General features: G+C 43.6%; 1 protein-coding gene across 1 annotated transcript in view; it reads left to right on the forward strand.

Moving 5' to 3' along the window:
- CACNA1F (calcium voltage-gated channel subunit alpha1 F) overlaps window positions 1-22,135 on the forward strand; it is a 4,101,209-nt gene that overhangs the window by 793,939 nt on the left and 3,285,135 nt on the right. The gene's annotated exons all lie outside the window — the stretch shown is intronic.

Genomic DNA, 22,135 nt, shown 5'->3' on the forward strand with positions numbered 1-22,135 from the left:
AAAGGTCACCTCTGAGCAAGCTGATGGCGACTGAATAGAGCTGGAGTTCTTTCAGTCGGGCAGCATAGGACAGATGTTTGAGACCCTTTATCCTTTTGGTGAGGAACTTTTGTGGCCTCTCCAGCTGCTGCAAGTGTCGGGTCAGATACATTCCGAATGGGGCATTGTATTCAATCATTGGTCTGATGAGTGATGAGTATAGGGAGACTATGACCTCCCTTGATCTAGATGAGAATCCCTTCATGATAAGGTGGGCAATGTAGAAGGTCTTCCTAACTACTTTAGCTACATGGGTGTCGAATGACAGACTACTATCAACCTGGGTCCCCAGGTCCCTGATAACTTCTTCTGTACTCAGTGGATTGCCACCTATTTGGTAGCTAGGGGTAACCTTGTTTTTCCCGAAGGGTATGACTATGCATTTTTTGGCATTTAACTTACTAACTCCTGGCAAGTCTTTAAATCTCCCCGGAAATCTGGCTGTCTAGTTCTGTCTTTGGTAGCAGATAATCTCAGACAACTGGATTCTGAGAGTGATCCTTCAGGAGTACAGATAGCAGTGGGAGTTCCTCCTTCCATTTTAAAGGATTCTACCTAATCCACCAAATAAATCTTTTTTTCCCCTTTTTTTTTCTCCAGTTATTTATTCAGGAATGTTTCTGGTACTGTTTCCAAGATAGCTGCACACTGAACAAAACCTTTCAACTCTACCATTGTAAAAAAAAACTGACAGATAAGGGCCAGTGACTCTTTCTGTTTTAGTAAAATTTAGTTACTGGTTAGTAAGGACACTACCTGGATGCCAGCAAAGAAGAAATTTAGAGAGCCTGAAAGAAAATCATATAGAAAAGGTGAATAATACACTGATTGAAAAGAATCCTGAAGCTGTTCAGTAAAAAGCAGTTCAAGCTGCAACTTTGATATGAGTGATGGCTTCCAGTAATTTAGAGGGAAAATAAGCCAAATGATCTCAGAGATGATTAAAATAAATGAAACAGTGAAGGAGTATGTCAACTCAAAAAAGGTCCAAAATGGAAGAAGCTTTAAACAGTTATTCAAATGAACTGATAAAACTGAAAAAAATCAAAAGTCAAAATAAAGAGAAGGCTGGCTGAGTATGAGACTGCTCAAGAAAAGCTGTTTCCAAAAACTGTGGAGTTAGAGGATAGAACATCCAGAGAAAACCTGAGATTTTCTGCTGTGCTAGAGAAACTAGACAGCTCTAATAATTTTATGAAAACACAAATATGTACCTGAACTGGTATTCCACAGCAGGATTTGCTAATTGAAAGGGTACATTGTGTGTATTCTTCAAACCTGGCCATGAGAAAGCAGCCAGGACCTGTGTTAATAAAGATGCAATCATACCAGCAGAAAGAGTTGATCTTACCAAAATTGAGGGAGAAAGTTAAATTATTTGAAACTGGAGACAGTAGAGTGTTTGTGAAAAATGATTACTCACTGTAAACAAGACAGAAGAGGAGCATATATTCTGAAGACATCTGGATACAGCAGCTGGAATGTCAGGGTACAGGTGTGAGATTTAAGCTACTGTATCCAGCTGTCTTTAGAATATTTTTTCCTGGAGGATCAAAGTAATTTTGGATGCAAAACAGGCTAAGGAGGAAATACAAAAAATTGTCCAGTAAAAAGAGAAACATAAAACAGAAGGGTAGTCTGCTTCTCTTTCTTCTAATAATAAAGTTCATAGAGAGACTGACAGTGATTCCAAAGGAAAATGTTTTAAAGACAGAAAAAAGCACAGGAGTTAACCAGAAGAATCAGGAGTACTTTGGAGATAACTGGATTCTTGTGTTGGGAGATTGAGGTGAACAATAATAACACCAGCAACACTGAAATTAGTGAATAAACATGAGACTACAGAGCATCTGTCACACTTGTGAAGTATGGCTTTACAAGAAAAATAGGCTGAAAAAGATTGAATTTTTGTTGACTTTATTAAACTTGTGGGGGGACTGGCAAACATGTGCCTCTTGATGTTTGCAAACAACACAAACAGGGAAAAAAGAGAAAAAGGTAACCATGTTATATAGTAATGCATTTCATGTTGTGTGTGATGAAGGTGCTAAACGAGTATTTTTTTCTCTTTTAGTTTTAAGAAATGCAAGCATTATAATACAGAAAGAGAAGAAAGGTTGGACAAAGTACATTTGAGTTAATGGGCTGTAATTTTGGGCTGTCGATGTGGGCGATGGGATGTAAAAGTGCACCGAATATAATACATATAGAGTTGAAATGTTTTCTTTTACTTTTGCATAGGTGAATGTCTGAATTAATGCATTTGACATAAACTAATGATATTTTTAAGCAAGTTGCTCACAATGTTATAAATGGTTTTCCTTTAGCAAATGTTCAGTGTTGGTAGATAAATATATTCTGTACTTATGTTTCCATGGAAACAGGCTGCTAAGGGGAAGGCAATACATTGAGAAGTCTGGACATTGTTTACTGAGAGAAACATAAAATTAAAAGGTACAAGAACAAGGAGCTCAGTAAAATAATTGATATTAAAAGTGAATTAGAGATAAAAGCTTTTCTGGTAACAGAATACTTTAGTGCATTTATTAGAACAATGTATAATATTGATGAAAGCCAGTGTACTTTTTATTAAAGCTAAAAGTTAGTTTCCTTGGAGGCATATAAGGTGATCTGAAGTAGTTAACTATATTTTATCTGAAACCTGTGGGTATACAGATCCATATTGGATTTTTTTTCTAGCATCTGCTCCAAGCTCCGAGCTCCTCCCTTACCCATAATACACCACCATCTCCTATCTTCCCTCAGATCTCATTTGCCACACCATAGTAAGCATTGTGATCTCCTTTGCTCTGAGCTTCAGGGATAAGCAAGTAGGTTAATTCTGTTTTTTGTGTGCAAGTGGTAGTTAGTTTTCCCTTCCTCCCCCCTTTAGTGTATGCTGTCCATCGGTATAGCTTCAGAAAAAAAAAAAGTTTTTTATTTTTGAAAGTAGTTCTAGGCCCACTTCCCTTCAGCGTGTGTTAGCGTGTTGTGTTATCTTTAGGGACTGGCAATTAGTATTAGACTATAGCTGATCAACCTATTTCGGTTTTCAAAAAATGCACAGAATGTGGCCATAAGCTCTCACGGGCTGATGGTCACACTCTGTGTGTAATATGTTTGAGAGTGCCCCATTTATCAGCACAGTGTTCAATCTGTGCAGACTTTAACCCGAGGGCCCTCGGGGACAGGAATGCCAAGTTAGTTGCCAAGGGTCTTCTCCCTGCCTCCTTGCTGGATTCTGCCACTGCCTTGGTCTCATTTACTCCCACCCAACCACCCACTCAGACAGGGACTCAAACTCCCACTTGTTCTGGTGTTGGGGGAGACAAAGACAAAGATAAAGAAAAAGAAAAAGCAAGAGAGAGAGAGAGAGAAAGAAAAGGACAGAGAAAGGCGCAAGGAGGATAAAGAGAGGATGAGGGATAGGCCTTGCAAGAGGTCCCTGGACAGGGAATATTTCCCTACTCCACCATCCAAGACTTTGAGGCCAGCTTCTCCCAGGCTCTGTTCACCCCATTTCTCGCTGGAGCCATTGGAGTCTTCTGATCCGAGGCCTTCCTCACCCTTACTGCACAGACCAGCCAAGTCCGAGTCACTCACCTCTTTGCGATCGACTCGGAGCCTATCGGACTTGGACATGGACAGGATGATGCAGAGATTCATTCAGACCCAAATACAGATGAGAGTCTTGCCAGGCCCCTCTCCCACTGGAGGGGGGACCTCCGTGCCCTTTTTCCGCCCTATCTCTCCTTCCCCGATCCATGTGGCTGCTTCGGGGCTCTTGGATCCAAGACTCTTTGGAGCTGGTAGCTCGGCGCCAATGATTCCACCAACCTCGTCTCCGGCTGTTACCTTGAGTTCCTCGGATCCTGCCAGTTCGGATCTGAGCGACTCTCAGAGCCATGGACAGGGAGTTGGACCCGAGGGAATGGATCCATCTTCGGCTCCAACCTTTTTGGATCTGAACTGTTCCCTTGGACCTCAGGCTACCCTCACTTCAACTCCGAACCCCGCTTCGGACCCGGGGAGAGCTTCTTCCTTGCTGGGTGCCAAGGAGGGTTCTCTCTCAGAGATTGATACCTCAGCCCATCTCCTCAGATTCCACCCAGACTCCACTGGATTTGGCGACGACTCCCTTCATCCTGTCTTAGGGATAGCCCTTGCCAGAGGAGCTCCAGGCTATTCCCCTTGATAAACCTCCCGTGGCTGACAAGTCCTCTTCAAAGAGTCCCACTGAAGAGAGCCCCCATAAGCGCAAGTGCAAAAGGAGGTGCTTGGACTCCCCTGAATCCCTCACTACGGACACGGATTTAGATGAAGGAGAAGGTTCCCCCAGGTCACCTCCCGAAGATGTCTCCTTCTGAGACATCATGGAGATCCTCCGCCAGAGGGGAGGTTGGTCAGCTCCAAAACCTTCTACGTATGAGTCTGTGTTCCTGGTGACCTTTGACACGGGCCCATCTACTTCCTGGGTGTCCCTACCAACGGACCCCTTGGTGGACCTTATCACCACATGGGCATGGAAGGAGCCTGACACCGTAGAGCCCATCCCTAAACGCCCTTACAAGATTCTTTCTCCTCCCACCAACAGACAACCTTGGTCTAAAGGAGCCCCTGTTGATGCTATGGTGGTGGCAGCAGCCACCAAGAAGGAACTGGTTCAAGAGAGTTCCTCAGTCCACCCGCCGGACAAGGAGTCCAGGTCAGTGGATAGGTTTGGGAAGTGCGTTTATTCATCAGTGACCTTTTCCATCCATGCACTGAACTATTTGGCACATGTGATACGGCTGCAGCAAGACCTTGTTTCGGAATTCGCTGAGTCTCCCCCAGAGTCCTTATTGCAGCAGGACAAACAACTGTTCTCTGTGAAAATGTCGACTCTGAAGTCGGTATCAAACACGTCCATGCGTCTCCTTTCCCACAACACGGAAGGAGCAGCTAAGGCAGCTGGGACAGGCATAGCCATAAGGCGTCACACCTGGCTCAGGTTGTTTCAGTTTGCGGACCCTTTCACGGTGTCATTTACTAATGCTCCCTACAACGGTTCCTCCCTTTTCGGGAAGACAGTACGTGACACTCTTTTCCAGAGTGAAAAAGATGAGAAGACTTTGTCTGCCATCGGGATCCGCTTCTCTATCCCTCAGCGGTCCTTTTCTAGGAACCAAAGAGAGCAAAAGAAGATGTGGTTCCAGAAATCACAGTTTTCCCGGGAGTTTCAGGACAACTCTTCCCCTAGAGGCAGAGGGGGACAGGATCGAAGCTGACCCAGAGGTAGAGGTGGTCCCAGGAATTTCGGGTCTAGGAAACCTTTTTCTGACAGGCCCACTCAGCAGCCCTGAGGGGTTGCCTGACTGTCCTACTCTGGAGGCAGTCGGGGGGAGATTATCATTGCACCCAGCGGCATGGGAGTCCATAACTGCAGATTGATGGGTGCCACAAATAATATCCAGAGGCTACACTATCCCGTTTGTTGTCCCGCCAAGTGCTACAAGGCCCCTCCTAGATGTCCCACCCACTCACAGGGAGGCCGCAGCTCTAGAGGTTTCAAAGCTGCTTCACAAACGAGCCATCAAACCGGTCCCCCTTGACCAGTCCGGATTAGGCATTTACTCCAGGTTCTTTTTAGTGCCAAAAAAGATGGGGGACCTCAGGCCCATTTTGGACTTGTCAACCTTGAACCTGTCTGTCGCCAAACAAAAGTTCTGGATGGTCACCCTACAGTCCACTCTACCTTATCTCCGAGAGTGTGATTGGATGTGCTCATTAGACTTCCAGGATGCTTACTACCATATCAAGGTCCACAGACGCTCCAGGGGGGTTCTTCACTTCTGTCTGGGAGCCAGTCACTTCCAGTTCAGAGCGCTACCCTTTGGTACAGCCCCCAGTGTGTTCACCAAGGTTTTGGCAGTAGTAGCAGCTTATCTGAGGCTTCAGGGAATTCAGGTATTTCCTTACCTGGACAACTGTGGCTCTTCATCGCGTCCACCAAGCGTCTTCTGTGTCTGGCCTGAGACTGCTTTCTCCTCTTGGCAGATCGGCTGGGGATTACATTCAATGTCCACAAATCCCTTTTGCAACCAGTACAAGTTCTAGACTTCATCAGGGCATGGCTAGACACTTTGCAGCTAAAAGTTTTCTTAACACCAGACAGGATCTCACACCTCAGGTACCACGTTCCTCTAATCGTGAACCTCAAATTTCCAAAGGTGAGCAATGTCCTTCCGGCCCTGGGCTCCATGGCTGCCTCGATTTCTATTCTCCCTTGCGCACGCCTCCATATGCGGGTCCTTCAATGGACTCTAGCTATCCAATGGTCTTGGCTAGACCTGCCCATGGATTTTCTGATAACAATCAGTCACACCTGCAGGACATCTCTCCTTTGGTGGCTCCTTTCACCGGAGGTTGCAGCGGGACACCCTTTCGTGTCATCTCCAGCCCAAGCCACAGTGCCACGGACGCCTCCCAACTTGGGTGGGGGGGGGGCACTGTTTGGGAAGGTCAGTTCAAGGCACGTGGTCCCATATAGAGACCAAGTTGCACGTAAATGTTGTAGAGATGAGGGCAGTGCTTTTAGCGCTGAAAGCTTTCCACACTGTCCTTCCTCTGGGTACTATTTAAAAACTTTCATTTTGTGGCTTTCTGTAGTGCTTACTCTCTGTAGGCTAATAGCTTTAGTATTCCCACCCTCCCTCCCTGTTGGTGTCTTGCTGTTATACTTGGTGGCTTTGCAGTTGCCCGCCTCTACTGTAAATCTTATCTGGGACACTCCTCCCAGTCTAGTGTCATTACATTCTACCTAATACAGAAAGAACATTTGATAAGGCCTTCTGTTTCTCCTTTTTCCCTTTCAGAAAAAAAAAATTGCCTGAATCTCCTTGGTTCTGACTGTGCTTCTCAAACATTTTGGAAATATAGAGTATATTTTAGAGCATTTATTATAACTGTAATTGCCTTAATATTGCTACAACTCAAGTGCTCTAGGTTGCACTGCATCTGAACTGTTTGTGTGTTTTAGCTGCTTTTCTGTAAATATAGACTTCTCTGTATATGTAGACTAGCTACTTATTCTGCTGTGTTACTGCCTCTTAAATCGTTTTTCAATTGTGTACTTGCCTTGCTTCATTTAAAACGTTTTAAATTGCTAATTTTGTAGAGTTTCAATTGCATTTACTGTTTAAGACTACATACTCAAGTGTGTTAGCCTTTTCTGTGTTTATTTACTGTATTATTGCATTGTTTAGCCTGTTTCAACAAAAAAAAATACTATCTTGTTTGCTTGTTTCCCACCTTTTCTAGCCAGTCCATATCCCAGGCTTTGCTTGTCTCGGGACTTTATTTTCTGTGCTCAGAGCTATCCAGACCTTGCTGTGGTAGTGGGAAGTCTTACTGCTTACCAGTGTGGGACTGGTGAGTATTGTACTGCCTATCTAACGCTAGAGGAGTGGTTTCCAACTCTGAAATTGTAATTTTATTAGCCTTTATGGGCTGATCTCTATTCCTTTCAACTTTCTGGCTTAAAAACGCGTGTGTTTGCACATTTTTCACATCATGCAGCACTGCGAGGCTACAGTTAAACTATTCCAGGTGCTAGAAAGTCTGCTCTTCAAATTTTCCCTTAGAACTAGCTGGTTTCTCAGTAGTAGCACTAAAATATGAACCCCTGTGACTAGCACTTGCTCTAGAACCTGCTGGAAAGCACTAGGAAGCCTGAAAGTGATTCAAGCACTCAGCTGTCCTTGTCAATAAGGATAAATTAATTATAGGCACTAAACAGCCTATAATTGCAAAGTACCTTGCAAAGGTAAGGGAAAACAGCTCTTAAACTTTACAGGAAAGCACTAGGAAGCCTGAAACTGATTCAAGCACTCAGCTCTCCTTGTCAATAAGGAGAAATTTATCATAGGCACTAAACAGCCTATAATTGCAGAGTACCTTGCAAAGGTAAGAGAAAACAGCTCTTAACTTTACAAAAAAGCACCTAAACAGGCATGTCCAAGGGTCAGTTTCCGGTGATTTCTCCTGTCCACCTGGTGAATCTGGACATACTGGGGCAGTGCAGCAACTGCCTCATGTACACAGACAATCCTCTCCTCCTACCACCCAACACTACAACCTGTGAGAGTTGCACTTACATAGCCAAAGTGGAAGCTAAGCTCTCTCCCGCCAATATTGTGCTGGACAGTCAAGAGGAGAAGGTTAACACCTGCATTACACCTCAAGCAACTCATAGCCCTTCAAAACCCACACCATCAACACCCACACATAGCAACACTAAACCCACATATGCAGAGGCCCTTAACATTAACCTGCCCAAGCAACAAGGACCTCCGGCTCAAACGCAAACAAACACCAGTCACAACCAAAGTGACACATAGCTCACAACACCAGTGTGCCACCCAACAACAGCTCCTAAGGCAAGACAATGTACCCAACACTTTAGTCATAGGTGACTCTGTAGTCAGGCACACTGATGTCCCACTCACCAGGCTGAACAAGGAGAAAATTACAGTCAGCTGCCTGTCAGGTGCCAGGATCTGCCACATAACACATGCACTCAAGTCATTCCACAAGCACAAATATGACTCTGTCATTGTCCATGCTTGGAGTGAATGACTTGAGACGTACCTCCCTGGACTACATGAAAAGAGACATGGAAGAGCTGTTTGATCATGTGTCCCAGGCAGGTATGACTCTAGCCCTGAGTAGCATCCTGCCTTCACCCAGAATGATACCACATTATAAGGACAAAATGATTGACTTCAACAATTGGCTAAGCTTCTGGTGTCATTCAAAGGGGATCCAGTATTTGTCTGCCTGGGAAGACATGATCGACAAACCACGATGCTTTGCCAGAGATAGTCTGCACCTATCATCCAAAAAGCTCTTGCCACCCCTGTAGTGCCTTTTTTAGGCAAGGTTCAAAGGATAAAACCACCACCGTAACAGATACAGGCAAGCAACATCTGAAGGTAATGCTACTCAATGCTAGAAGTCTAAACCTCAAAATGCACTCTCTCGAGGCACTCCTAAAAATGGAGAACATCGATATCTGTGCAGTAACTGAGACCTGGTTCAAGGCTCCAGAGAGCACCCCTGCAATACCAGGCTACAATTCTTACCACACATTTCGGCCACAAAACCAAGACCAAAATACGAAAGGTGGAGGAGTGTCCATATTCAACAAGGATATTCACACCTCCAGGCTAGTTGCCCAACACAATGCATCTGAAATTCTCCAGGTGCAGCTAACACTAGTAAGACTGCAATCCAAATTGTAGCTTGCTACAGATCCCCCACCATGCCCCAAGATTCTCACTACACCTTTCTAAACATACTGGAAAATATTAAGATACAACCAAACAACCTAATACTGGGTGATTTCAACTATCCTGCCATTAATTGGGAAAACTACTCAGGTACCAACTCTTTTCCCAACGGTTCTTGGAATTCATAAATTCCAACGCCCTGGATCAACTAATCCGTTGTCCCACCAGGGGAGCAAATATCCTAGACCTGGTCATTACCAAAATGGGAGATAGATGCTCCACACCAGTGGTCACCCCCTCATTGGTCAGGTCTGACCCTAAGCAAATCACCTTTGACATCCACATCCCACCCCCACCCCCCAGTAAGGAAACCTCCTTGAAAAACTTCTCCAAAGCCAACTTCATGCTACTGAAGTCAGAAGTGACAAACTTCACAACACCCACGCAGACGGGATCTGGAAGTTCGACTGCAGAATCCTACACTAAGGCACTGTACGAGCACATCCACTCGTGCATGAATCATGCCATCCCAAATAGAACCAAGATTCTCTTCTCCAAAAAAAGGAAGCCAATCTGGTGGTCCCCTGCTATAAACAAACTATACAACAGAAGGAAGAAACTGTTGCAGAAAAGAGGAAAATCCCAGTATGTAAAAAAACTCCCTCACCAGCCTCAGTAAGAAGCTGAGATCCCTCATAAAATTCTCAAAAGCTAGTTACGAAAATAAAATTGCCAAAGATTCCAAAGACAACCACAAGGCATTCTATAGTTATGTCAAGAATCTAAATGGCAATGCTCAGATCTGCTCTGAGCTACAACAGAATGGCATTAAATATACCGATCCCAAGGATATTGCCAATATCCTGGCAGATTGATTTAGTGCCAACTTCACCCCCTCTCGACCCCTAAAGGGCCCGTCTCAATACCAAAAGATTGCCAAATTCCGATAATCACAGCTACACAGGTAGAAACTGCACTCTCCAAAGCTAAGAATACAGCATCCATGGGACCAGATAACATCCCAGGCTGTCTACTACATGAACTACAAAATGAACTGGCACCTCACCTAAGTGACATGTTTAATCATAGCCTCACCTCAAGCTTCGTGCACACTGAGTGGCGCACAGCTACAGTTATCCCGCTCCACAAGGGAGGATCCACCTTGGATCCTGGGAACTACCATCCCATCAGTCTGACAAGCCTGATCTGCAAGGGCTTGGAACACATTATCATGGAACTTATAAACAAAGACATTGGCAACCTTCAAACACTGGACCCCACCCAGTTTGGGTTTATGAAGGGCCAATCTTGTCTCCTGAATCTGATTGACTTCTTCGAATCAGTCTCCAGAGCTGTGGACGAGGGTAAGGAGGTCCACACAGCCTATCTGGACCTCGCCAAGGCCTTCAACACCATCCCCCACTCTGGAATCATAGATAAACTTACTAAGCTGGGCATAAATCCCTACGTCACACGATGGGTTGCCAACTGGCTTACTGACAGAACCCAGACTGTAAAAGTAGCCGACTCCAAATCCAGCTCCAGACAAGTGACAAGTGGAGTACCTCAGGGTTCAGTCCTGGGACCACTGTTGTTTGACATGTACTTCTCTGAAGTACAGGCCAACACTAAGAGACTCTGGCTAACAAAGTTTGCAGATGACTGAAAACTGGGAGCCATTATTGAATCCCCAAATGATGTGGATATTCTACAAAAAGGCCTTACAGAAACAGATGCCTGGTGCCAGAGCCATGGGCTCAAGCTTAATGCCAAGAAATATAGTTATCCCCTTCGGAAAAAAACATGTGCCCATGAATTACCACATAGGTGGCAGGACGCTAAACATCGAAAGTGTGATGAGAGACTTAGGGACACAGGTGGACAGTGGTCTCACTTTCGATAACCACATCGCCACAACAGTCAGGAAATCCTTCTATGTGGCACACCTCTTCACTAAGGGCATTTCATCCAGAAAAAAGGAGGTCATTGTCCCACTGTACTCATCCCTCATTAGACCCATTATAGAGTATAATGCCCCATTTGGTATGTACCTCACAGGACATCTGCAACAGCTGGAAAGGCCACAGAAATACCTCACTAAAAGAATCACAGGCCTAAAGCAGATGCCATATGCTGACCATCTAAAAAAACTCCAGCTATACAATGTGGCATATTGTCTACTCAGAGGCGATCTCTGCTTAACATACAAGGCCATGTCAAACCCTGAGCTTTTGGACATGCTCCATTTAAAGAAATCCCAATCCCTCAGAGCCACACGCTCCACGGATCTAAACCTTGTCATCACAATGAACAAAACATGCTGGAGGGTAGGTTCCTGACCCAGAGACTCCCCATACTCTGGAATAGACTGCCCATACATGTCAAGCAGAGCGCCTCATTGGCCCTCTTCAAAAGGAACATTGATGATTGGATGGGAGATAGGAAATTCACCCCAGGGATCATGTCAGTCGCCCTGCTAGACAGGTGCCCAGAGAAGTAAATATTGTGGGAAGAAATATCCAGGGAATTGTTATGGCTAGGCTTGCATAGGCCCTAGGGCCGATAGCCTAGTACCAACCTATGAAACTATGAACCTATGATTGCAGTTCAGTCAGACAACATGTCGGTTGTCTGGTATATCAATAAGCAGGAGGGAACCAGATCTTATCCTCTGTGTCGTGAGGCCATGAGAGTGTGGGAGTGGGCAATTTCCACCGGTCGGTTTCTGATTGCAATGCACATCCCGGGACGCTCCAACATTTTAGCGGACAGATTGAGTCAGGCTATTCTGATGCCGTACGAGTGGTCTATGAAACTGTCAGTAGCGGAGGAGATATTCCTTGCATGGGAAGAGCCTTGCTGCGATCTTTTCGCATCTCCTTCCAACGCGAAGTGCAGCGAGTTCTTCGCTCTGATTCCCTCACCAGGGGATGCCCACAGAGATGCTCTAATCCATGTTTGGCCCCCCGGGTTACTGTATGCTTACCCACCATTGCCACTCATTCCGAAGTTTCTTCAGAAAGCCTGTCGACTGGGGTGCATAGTGATCCTCATTGCCCCATTCTGGCCTCGTCAAGTTTGGTTCCCCTTCCTTTGGTCTCACCTTCTAGCACCTCCGTGGATTCTGGATCCCTGTCCGGATCTAATCTCTCATCCTTTGGGTGCTTACCCTTCCAATCTGGACAGTCTAAAGCTGACAGCTTGGCTGCTCCAGTTCCCTTGATTGCCAGGACTTCCGGTCTTTCATCTCCTGTAAAATCTATACTAGTGGCTTCTCTTAAAGATTCCACTAGGAAGGTCTATCACAGTAAATGGCGGCGTTTCTCTGTCTGGGTCTCTCAGAGAAACCTGGATGCTTTTACAGCCCCTGTTCCAGCAGTTTTGGAATTCTTAACTAGTATTTTTCAGCAAGGAGCTAGCTCCTCCACGGTGAAAGTACAGCTGGCAGCCATTTTTAATTTTCATGCAGGTGAGAATAAGATTGCATTCGTCTCTTTTAGGCTATGTAAAGCCTTTATAAAAGGCACCTTCCTTCTGCACCCTCCCATCAAAGATTCGGTTCCTCCTTGGGATCTCACTTTGGTTCTTCAGTCATCAGTATCTCCTCCTTTCGAACCTGCTGCATCAGTGGATCTAAAGTTTTTGTCTTGGAAGACAGCCTTCCTAGTGGCTATTACGTCGGCTAGGAGGGTCTCTGAGCTGCAGGCTTTGTCTGCCGTGTCTCCTTATTTGGTCTTCCATAAGGACAGGGTCTCTCTCCATACAAATCCTTCGTTTTTACCCAAAGTGGCATCTCAATCAAACATAAACCAAACAATTAATCTACCTGTTTTCTTTCCAAATTTTCAGAACAAAGGGGAATATAAACTTCATTTGTTAGATGTTCATAGACAACTTTGTTTCTACCGTCATAGAACACGATCCTTCCATAAGTCCGGTCAATTCTTTGTCTCATTTTCCAAACCTCATTTGGGCAAGGCCATTTCCAAGGTTTCTTTAGCCAGATGGATCACTCGTTGCATTCTACACATTTACGAAGCCAAGGGGTTATCTCCTCCTGGTCTGATGAAAGCTCACACTGCCAGGTCCATGGTGACTTCACTGCTTTTTGGTCTAAGGTTCCTTTGGAAGACATTTGCGCAGCAGCAACTTGGGCAAATTCTCATGCTTTCATATCCCATTAGAAGTTAGATCTGATTTCCAGAGGGAGAGCATCCTTTGGCTCTGCAGTGCTCAGGAATGTCTTTCCATGAGGCCCTCCCAGGATTTGTTGAGTAGCTGGGGACTCTGTCCCACAGGTTGCAGATAAAATGACATTAACTACTTCAGATATTATGTACTCACCATAACATTCCATATGAGTAGTTATACTTCATTTTTCTGCAACCTTCCCACTCTCCGTCCCCCTGACCTTTTCATGTGAATAAATATGTTAGGTTTATTTAGTTGAGTTGCTAATATGTATAGTTGCAACAAACTTGATCTGAGGGAAGATAGGATATGGTGGTGTATTATGGGTAGGGGGAGGAGCTCGGAGCTTGGAGCAGATGCTAGAAAAAAAGTTGACGGCTCGGATCCGATATGGATCCGTATACCCACAGGTTGCAGAAAAATGAAGTATAACTACTCAGATGGAACGTTATGGTGAGTACATAACTTCTTTTTTTTTTCATATCAGGGAGGGAAATAAATATAAGACAAGAATAGACTGCAATTAGTGTAAGTAAGAGCATGGGCTGTAGCATGGATAACCTTAATCTTACATTAGTTGATGCCTGTGTGGGTTAAGCTTCATTATTTGAAGATGTACATAGTTTTGTGTGTTTGTTTTAAGTTAATAGGTTATGAGGGTGTTGTGGTGGGCTTGTTTTTTTTCTTTTGTTTGAAAGTTTTCATTAAAACAAAACAGTCTTGTAAAATGTGACAGTTTCAACAGGAGATAAGAAACCACTATATAACGAATCAGCCTGCCAAACAGTGGGTGCATGTAACACAAAAGCTGGAACTAGATATTTAAAAAAAGCTGTCATATGTAATAGGTGGGAATAATAACTTCTTATGATAATGGCTGCACTAAGCATAATATTTTGGAAGGTTAATGGCCTCACAGGTAGAGAAGAAAAGGTAAAGAGTACTGAATTATACTAAAAAATGCAGAGTACAAGTAGCATTGTTACAGAAGATTCATTTGGGGAAAAGTGAGCATGTGAATTTGATAAATAAAAGATTTCAGGATGGATATTCAGCAGAATATCAGGGACAAAAAAAAAAGGAAGTACTTATACTTATTGCTAGAGGAGCTCCAGTAGTAATAAAGAGGAAAAAAGACAATAATGGTAGATTTGCAGTAGTAAGGGGATACTGGCAAGGGAGGAGGATTATGCTGGCATATATTTATATTTTAGCTAAACAGCTATGATGGAGTTTAGGAAAATTTTGGAGACATAATCAGCTTTCAGCAGGGAATATTGCTCATAGGTGGGGACTGGAACTTGATTTGCAACAGTGATGATGTATCTGGGGCCCTAGAAGGGAAAATATAACTAAAGAAGGTAGATTTCTAAAGAAATTTATGAAAATAGTTGGTGAAGAAGACATGACTTTAGTAATATGAATTCTTGAGAGAATTTAAATATTATTCCAGAAGGTACAATAACTGGACTAGGTTAGACAGAAGTTATATTTCACAGAAACGTGCATTTAATGAAAGCTTCAACACACATCCAGTAGCTGTTTCAGATCATGCGCCAGTAACAACCAGGATAAAAATGCATGGTAATAAAGAACAAATGAGATACTGGCACTTCCCTACCTACCTGTTAAAAAGAGAGGAATTTAAGAAATGAGTAGTGGAAATTCTTTGAGAGTTATTATAGCAGACAAAAATTTCTTTAGAAACTATAGCCATTGTGTGGGATAAAATGAAAGTGGAGTTTAAAAATAGGGTAGAAATAAAAAAAGTGAGAAATAGTTGAGAAGTAACAAGAACTATTTAATGGGATTAAGAAAGACTAAAGTATTAGAAAATCAGGGGATCTCCCAGAAGAACAGGTGCAATTGCAGAGTGCTAAAGTGAAGTTAAGGGAGGAATAATCAGAGTAATAAGCATGAGTTTAGAAAGATTGCTAATATGCAACAAATTTCTGGTAATAACTCCCAAAGCACAAAAACTTTTAGCACAACAGCTTAGGCAACAGTTGGTAGGAGGGCTTGTTCCCACACTTAGGGAGCCTATAACAAGAAAAAATAACCAGAGATCCTTTACAGGCATTATAGATACTTTGGAAATTTTATGAAAGTTTGTATAAAGCATTAATCCAAATTAAATTACATTTAATGTTATATATCTATCTTCTTCTTTCAGCTGCTCCCGTTAGGGGTCGTCACAGCGGATCAACTGTTTCCATTTCTTCCTGTTCTCTGCATCTTGCTCTGTCACACCAACCACCTGCATGTCCTCTCTCACCACATCCATAAACCTTATCTTAGGCCTTCCTCTTTTCCTGTTACCTGGCAGCTTCATCCTTAGCATCTTTTTCCCAATATACTCTGCATCCCTCCTCAGCACATGTCCAAACCAACGTAATCTTGCCTCTCTGGCTTTGTCCCCAAACCTTCCAACCTGGGCTGACCCTCTAATATGTGTATTCGTAATCCTGTCCATCCTCGTCACACCCAGTGCAAATCTTAACATCTTTAACTCTGCCACGTCAAGCTCTGACTCCTGCTTTTTTTGTCAGTGCTACTGTCTCCATCCACAAGTAAAGAACTCTGATTCCATGGACTCCGAAATGCCAACAAACCACGAACGGTAGCCCAACCACTTGCAATAAAACTTTGCAAATGTTGTGTGAAAAAACACCAACCACCCAGTTGGTTTTGAAATCTTCTTTTATACTCCTTATTTGTTAAGCGCTTTCACCCACACTACTGTGAGCTTCATCAGAACAACTTTAATAAGACTCATGCAGTTTAAATACTGCATTTGGTGCCAAATCAATGTGTGTTTAAAGTGACAAGAGCACCCATAAATTCCATACATAAAAATGCTTCATACAATTCTCCCAAACATCATCACAAACACATATTTATGAATCATTGTTAAAAACGAACATCCTCTATTATTATCACTAGTATAATGATAATAATAATATAAAAATAGCAAAAAAATAAAAAGTGAAATGTACACAAACATTTGATACTGGTAGAAAATAACTACCGTCACTAGATTCAAATAAATTACTCACTACCACATTCTGATTATTCTCATAAATGGCAATACATTACCCCCCTACTATGTTCTACCTGTTTGAAAATTAATAGGAACATCAGACATAAAAAATAGTAAATGACAATCTTCATATACTATATGCAAAAGGTGATTTTGCAACAACATCCACATGTATCATTAACACAACCATATCTGTATTCAGTACTGTATGATCTGTAATTTACTTAATAGATAGCAGTGGTTTGATGGTTAAGTAATCATTGAGCCCCGGTGGGGTCAAGGCATCAGTGAATAACTGCCACCATAATTCCTTGTAAGCCAAAATAGCCTTAATGTTGCCCCCTCTGGGATCGGAGGCAACATTTTCCAAAATGGCAGACTTAAAAAAGTGCCCTTCCCCATACTTCTCTATATGTCTGTAAAGGGCATTGTTCGCATCCTTCCTCTTGATACTATATAGGTGTGCGTAAATGCATTTTTTGAAATTCCTTTCAGTCTTCCTTATATAGTATCCCGAGCATATCCCACATTTTGCCAAACATATGACAAATTTGGAATTGCAGTTACCTTGTTTGAATCTTAACCTAGTCCTATTAACATTGCTCAAAATGATCCCTTCCTCTTCATTTATTGCCTTGCATTGACTGCAACTACCACATTTTTTTGTGTGCTTCTTAGCACTGTCAATTCCTTTACCCATTGTTCCTCTTTCCAAACACATCTTAATGTTGCATCCCATTTTGTATACAAATGTGGGTTTTGGACCCAGTATTTTTGCTATATCTTGGTCTACCATCATAACATTCCAATTGTTAGTTAAGATGTTCTTTATTTTGTTGGTATGAGGACTGTACTGTAGTACACAAGCTCTGTTGTAATCCCCATTGGTATCTGTATGATTAGAACTAACCTGTTCTATCATGTTAGTAGTCCTCCCCTTACTATTAGCTCCTAATAATTGGGTATATTTATGTCCCCATTCCTTGATGACATAATTCCTCACATCTTTCATCATATTCCTGTTGTAACCCCTTTCTTTAAATAATTCAGTGATAAAATCCATTTCTTCTAAACAACTACCACCTCACGACCCAACACATGCAACACATAGACCACACAGTCAGAGTGTCAAACAGTCACAGCCCTTAAGGCCAAACAAAATGCCAGACACACTTGTCATTGGTGATTCCATAGTCAGACACACTGACGTCCCGCTCACCAGACTGAGTAAAGAGAAGGTCACAGTAAGCTGCCTGTCGGGCGCTAGAATCCGCCACATAACGCAAGCACTCAGGTCTCTCAACAGCAGGTACAAGTACGACTCAGTCATTGTCCACGCTGGTGTCAACGACCTGAGACGTACCTCCTTGGACTACATGAAAAGGGACATCGAGGAGCTCTCTGATTATGTAGCCCAGGCAGGTATGACCCTGACCTTGAGCAGTATCCTACCTTCACCTAGAATGATGCCACAATACAGTGATAAGATGATCAGCTTTAATAATTGGCTTAAATTCTGGTGTCATTCAAAGGGGATCCAATGTCTGTCTGCCTGGGATGACATGCTGGACAAGCCACGCTGCTTCGCAAGGGACGGCTTGCACCTGTCACCCTGGGCTTCGGATATTGGCAAAGGCTCTTGCCACCCCATAGTGCCTTTTTTAGGCAAGGCTCAAATTCTAAACCTACCACCCTAGAACACCAAAAAGGAAAAAAACTAAGGGTAATGCTGCTCAATGCCAGAAGTCTCAATCTCAAGATGCACGCACTCGAGGCCCTTCTCAATATGGAGAACATCGATGTCTGTGCTGTGACAGAAACCTGGTTCAAGGCTCCTGAGAGCACCCCAGCACTAACAGGTTTCACCTCATATCATGCGTTCCGCCCCAAAATCCGGACAACACCAAGAAAGGAGGCGGGGTGTCCATATTCATAAAGGACACCCACACCTCAAGGTTGGTGGCAATGCACGATGCATCGGAGACCATCCAGGTGCAATTAACCATAGGCAAGACTGCTCTGCAATTTGTAGCATGTTACAGGCCACCCTCTCAAACTCAGGAACCTCACATGGCCTTCCTGAAAACATTGGAGGGGATAAATGTATCTCCAAACACCATCATACTAGGTGACTTCAACTACCCTAATATAGACTGGGAACACTACTCAAGCCCGAACACTCTAACCCAAAGATTCCTGGAGTTCATAAACTCAAATGCCATGGAACAACTAGTCACCATCCCCACAAGAGGAGAAAACATACTTGATCTCATCATCACGAACATGGGATCAAAATGTTCAACACCGAAGTATACCCTCACTGGTGAGATCAGATCATAAACTAATCTCGCTGGAGGTCCTCATCCCGCCCTCACCTGAAACAAAAAGACCACAGTGAAAACTTCTCAAAAGCCGATTTCACACTTCTAAAAACTAGTGTGGTCTCCTTTAAGGCCCCTGAGCCAGTGGTAAACATTACTCAAACCGCTGAATCACTTACAAATGCCTTCTACCAGCACCTACAGGACTGCATGGATCAGGCAATCCCAAACAAAACTAAGACTCTCTGTACCAAAGGCAAGCGTCCAGTCTGGTGGACCCCAGCCATAAACAAGCTCTACAACAAAAGGAGGAAGCTACTACAAGATAGAGCAAAATCCTTGAAAGGTAAGACACCTTTGATCATTATAAGTAAAAACTAAGAGCTCTCATAAAATCATCCAAGGCAAATTTTGAGAGAAAAATCGCCAAGGACTCTAAAGAGAATCATAAGGCCTTCTTTAGCTGTGTTAGAAACCTAGGAGGAAACTCCCAGATATGCTCAGAATTAGTTCAAAATGATGTGAAAATTACTGAACCTACACACATTGCCAACATACTGGCTGACAGGTTCAGTGCAAACTTCTCCCCCCCCCACAACGAGAGATATCTATTCCACCGGATTGTAGCCCCCCAAACATCTCCAACGCCCAGGTGAGAACTGCACTCACTAAGGCAAAAAACACAGCATCCATGGGACCGGATGGTGTCCCCGGCTGTGTGCTTCACGAACTCAACGAGGAATTAAACCCACAGTTAGGACAGCTGTTTAATCTTAGCCTCACCTCAGGATACGTACCCAAGGAGTGGCGCACGGCGACTGTGGTCCCACATCATAAGGGCGGTGCCTCCACAGACCCTGGAAATTACCGCCCCATTAGCTTGACAAGCCTTATCTGCAAAGCCATGGAGAGGATCATAATGGAACTCATAAATAAAGACATAGGGAACTTGCAGACTTTGGATCCAACCCAGTTTGGCTTTGTCAAAGGCAGATCCTGCCTCTTAAACTTGGTTGACTTTTTCGAGACAGTCACCAAGGCCATTGATGACGGAAAGGCAGTCCATACAGCCTACCTCGACCTGGCAAAGGCCTTCGACACAATACCCCACTCAGGTATCATCGAAAAACTCATCAGCTTGAATGTAAACCCATACATCACAAGATGGGTTGCAAACTGGCTAAGTGACAGAACCCACAGGGTCAGAGTTGCTGGAGCCATGTCAGACTCAAAGCCTGTCACAAGTGGTGTCCCACAGGGCTCAGTCCTGGGTCCACTCTTGTTCGGCATCTACTTTTCTGAAGTACAAGCAAACACAGGAGGGTTATGGCTGACAAAGTTTGCAGATGACTGCAAACTGGGCCATAGTCGAAAACACATCTGACACAGATATCCTCCAGAAGGGCCTCACAGAAACGGATAACTGGTGCCAGAGCCATGGCCTGAAGTTAAACACCAAAAAATGCATAGTCATACCCTTCGGGAAAAACAAGGTTACCCCTAGCTACCATATAGGTGGCAATCCACTGAGCACAGAAAAGTCATCAGGGATCTGGGGACCCAGGTTGACAGTAGCCTTTCGCTTGACACTCATGTTGCTAAAGTAGTTAGGAAAACCTTCTATATCGCCCACCTGATCATGAAGGGATTCACATCTAGATCAAGGGAGGTCATCGTCCCCTGTACTCATCACTCATTAGACCTATGATTGAGTACAATGCCCCGTTCGAATGTATCTGACCAGACACCTGCTGCAGCTTGAAAGGCCCCAAAAGTTCCTCACCAAAAGGATAAAGGGTCTCAAAAATATGTCTTATGCTGCCCGACTGAAAGAACTCCAGCTCTATTCAGTCTCATACCGCTTGCTCAGAGGTGACCTGTGCCTGACATATAAGGCCATGTCAAACCCAGATTTGATGAATATGCTTCACCTCAAAAAAATCTAGATCCCTCAGAACCACAAGGGCGGAGACTTAAACCTTGACACGGTTATAAATAGAAAGTGCTGGAGGGACAGATTCATCACCCAGAGACTCCCTATGCTGTGGAACAAAATCCCGGTACATGTGAGGCAGAGCACCTCTCTGGCCTTGTTCAAGAGGAATCTTGACCAATGGATGGGAGATTGCAGATATACCCCAGGGATTACTTCAGTGTCACTGCTTGACAGAGGCACAGCAAAATGATAGGCATAGTTTTTATTCAAACTAAAGGGGTGGCGAAAGCCACATAACTATGGGCTAGGCTTATAAATGCCCTTGGGCAGATAGCCTAGTATGAACCTATGAATCTCTGTGTATTTCAAAGTCATCCTAATGGCTCTGATGCACTGTCCTTTGTATATATTATATAACAATTTTCTGGGGTGATTACTGGTATATTCCAGATATCCATTGGTAAATGTACTTTTTCTGTGTATTCGGGACTTAAAACATTTGTCCCCATTGGATATGTATGTGTCCAAATAAGCTATACCATCATTACTGCTAGTGTCCCCAACCCATATCAACCAAGTTCTATGCACGGGGGGATGCACGGTCCAAACCATATACCACGAAGAAACAAAAGTAGACCAGCATGATCAGATGCAGAGGTAAAATACAATCCTTTATTACAAACAGACCGGTTTTGGCAAATGCTGCCTTCTTCAGTGTAGGACAAAAAAACCAACCCATATAACATTGCTGGTCTCACTACCCTCTTGTAGACCTTCCCTTTCACTCTTACTGGTACTCGTCTGTCACAAATCACTCCTGACACTCTTCTCCACCCACTCCATCCTGCCTGTATTCTCTTCTTCACCTCTCTTCCACATTCCTCATTATTCTGAACTGTTGTTCCCAAGTGTTTAAAAACATCCACCTTCGCCACCTCTACTCCCTGCATCCTCACCATTCCTCTGTCCTCCCTCTCATTCACACACATATATTCTGTCTTAGTCCTGCTGACCTTCATTCCTCTTCTCTCTAGAGCATATGTCCACCTCTCCAGGGTCTCCTCCACCTGTTCCCTACTCTCACTACAGATCACAATGTCATCTGCAAACATCATGGATTTGTAATATAAAATGACTGGCAATAATGTTGTAATGTATACAATTTGTAAAATGCATTTTGTGATGTAACCCAGAGCTTTTCTCCCTGAGCCTTCTCTGAAAATGGGTACCCTGTGGGGCCAGTTGGACTTTCATGGTAAACAAATGATGATAAATAAATAAACATCTATCAAAATAAAGCTGAAATTAAAACATTAAAGAAAAATAGTGGAAAGTGAAA

The sequence above is a fragment of the Protopterus annectens genome, chromosome 8.part0, assembly GCF_019279795.1.
Source record: "Protopterus annectens isolate FY-2018-M chromosome 8.part0, PAN1.0, whole genome shotgun sequence".
In the NCBI taxonomy this organism is placed as follows: domain Eukaryota; kingdom Metazoa; phylum Chordata; order Ceratodontiformes; family Protopteridae; genus Protopterus; species Protopterus annectens.